Here is a 2594-nt window from a genome sequence, read left to right on the forward strand (position 1 = left end):
ATTCAGCGAGTGGCCCCCCAGCACAGAGGCTGGACCTGGTCCACACCTGCTGCAGATCCTGCTGCACCATGCAGAGCTGCTCACAACTGAGGCCTCATTTAATCCAAGTTCACCACAGCTTTTTTGTCTGGAAGCTCGTAGATGATCTGGAGATGTTCTGTGACCAACCACCCTCCACACAGGCAACAGCAGAAGTCCTGAGGTTCTAAATGAAACATTTATTTTTAACTATTTGCTTTGTGCGTGATCGGAGTTTCAGGATCTTGGAGTTTGAGTTCAGGATCTGAAAGGTCACGTACCCCCCAACAGACCCATCCATGCGTCCCTCCGTGTCGTCACCATGTGGACGGGTCCTGGGGGACTGAGATACGGGATGAGGTCAGAGGTCAGGGGTCCGGCTTAAACTTAAACTATAGGTTGAAGGCTGGTAAAGAGGAGCAGAAGTCCGTCTGTCAACAACCATGAGGATTATTGCTTCCTGCTGAATGAAGCCACAGCAGATTCTGGGGGGTCATTCTGGGATGGAGGCTTGGCACAACAACTCTGACCAGTTTTCATGTCGCGCTTCTTGTATAGTTGAACATTGTTTTGTCTCTTTCTGGTCATTTTCATCCCTTTTGTTCATTTTCATTTCAGAGCCTTTGATCATCTCCTTTGATCCTGCCAGTAATTGCTCATTAATGACCTCAGAGATGAAACTTCTAAGTGTAGATTCCCATTTAGGAGGTTTAAACTGGTATTTCCCTGCTGAACGCAGACTTTGAGTCGCCCGTCCTGCCTCCAACCTGCTGTCACGATTCATTTATTGAAATCCAAAGAAGCTTTGATGCGTCTTGAAGGTGCTTCTCAAACCAGCGAGTCCCACTTAAACCAGCAGCTTTTCCCTCTCAACTCCTTGTGGTGGCATATGTTATGCTCGTCCATTGTGCGTCCTCCCCGCTGTCCCCGAGGACTTGTGGTAACGAGGCGGGGGAATACCTGAGCTCTCTTGTCCTCTAAGTGGTTTTAACTCTCAGGTTACTCTTTGCTCGGGGGTGAGGCTCATGCATTCTCTTCCCTGTTTTCCCACAGAACTCCAGAGAAGAACATTCTGTCCTGCTGGAGACACTGGAAACTGAACCCTCCTCTCTGGTCACTGGCTCACAGCTTTGGAGCATGCTGGGATATCAGCTTTCCGCTTCCGTGTCTGGGAGCGCCGGAGGGCCCACAACAGGCTCGGGCACGTTTGCTCTTTACTGTAGGTGCAGCTCAGGTCGAAGAATCCACATTTACCGTCTCCATAACCGCCTCAGGAAACACAGGAACTCAGAAGAAATGTTAGCTGAGAGGATAATTAAGCTGGAACTTACACAGGTGGAACTAACGCAGGTGGAACTAACAGAAGTGCGCTTTGTTTCGTGGGTGATGTGTTTAAGCCCGAACCTGTGGTCTCCTGATCTAAATCTTGTGCATTAGCTCAGTGTGGAGCCGAGGATAATAGATGGGTTTGTTGTTGACAGGCAGCTGTGGCCTTCAGCCCACTCCCGCTGATCCCGTCAGGGTCGGACAGGTGTTATTACCATCAGACGCTACACGCACAACACTCTGAAAACACACCACCCGCCCGCATCAGCGGTCGCGGCGGCCTGGCTCCATCTACCAGGGATCCTGATCTTCTACCGAGGATGAGGTGACGTTAGCGTGTTTAGTGTGTCATGTACACATTCCACCACTGGGGTGTAATTTAACCTCTCGTCTGGATGTCACAGGCAGCGTTTTTGGTTCAAAAGTGGGCAACGTTCTCCTGATCCGCTCAGTTTCTGCCCCCCCGAACGCATGTTTGCTTCTTCATTATCAGCGGTGTCTGATGCTTTGGCCCTGGCATCCACGCAGACGTGGCGGGTAGCAGATTTACAGCCTCAGACTCCTGCTGGCTCTTCACGTAAAATTGGAATTTTATGCTTCAGCACAATGCCTATGTTTAATTTTCCGGTGGCGGTCTGGGGGCTGGTGTTGGCTTGTTGTTGTAAACTACAGAAACAGCTGTGAGGAAGAGCATTTCTGCAAATGAATGTTTAACACGACCGAGCAGCTGCTCGGCAGCGTCCCACAGGCTTTTACCACCGCAGATCAGAGAATTGCAGCTCTTTCTGGTCTGCAGATCCTCCCTCAGCTCTGTAAACGGCTGATCCCGGATCAGGAGGCAACACAACCTTCACCTCTGTAGTTCGGTGGAGCCCAGTCTCTCTCTTTGATTCATTTCTAGGTTTTTCCACCCATCAGTCGCCACGTTCAGAGCTCTGACAGGTGGTGAACACCCATTGTCTCTTCTTCATGGCTCCTGGGACACAATCAGACTACAAAAGGACACAAAAATTGACGTAAGCAGTAGGAAAATGGAGGAGTGTGAGGATTCAGCCCAGTTTGTGTCAGAATCAGTATTGTTTGTTTCTATTACACTTCCTTTTATTTTGAAAGTCTTGTCCTTCCCTCGTGTGTAGTCACTTCCTGTCTCTGTTGATCGCTCATGTGTTACACCTGTTACTCATTTCCTGTCTATTTAAAGCTGTCCTGCCAGCTGCCTTTGCGTCCGTGTGAGTGTTCTCATGTTGCGT

The 2594-nt window shown here is 49.7% G+C and overlaps 1 long non-coding RNA gene across 1 annotated transcript; it reads left to right on the forward strand.

The window, feature by feature from the left end:
- Nucleotides 1–1078: 1078 nt before the first annotated feature.
- LOC115251777 (uncharacterized) lies at nucleotides 1079–1818 on the forward strand. The gene is made up of 3 exons (XR_003890307.1): nucleotides 1079–1353; nucleotides 1500–1669; nucleotides 1749–1818. It is a non-coding gene; the product is annotated as an uncharacterized lncRNA (long non-coding RNA).
- Nucleotides 1819–2594: the final 776 nt, after the last annotated feature.

The sequence above is a fragment of the Takifugu rubripes genome, chromosome 12, assembly GCF_901000725.2.
Source record: "Takifugu rubripes chromosome 12, fTakRub1.2, whole genome shotgun sequence".
Lineage (NCBI taxonomy): Eukaryota > Metazoa > Chordata > Actinopteri > Tetraodontiformes > Tetraodontidae > Takifugu > Takifugu rubripes.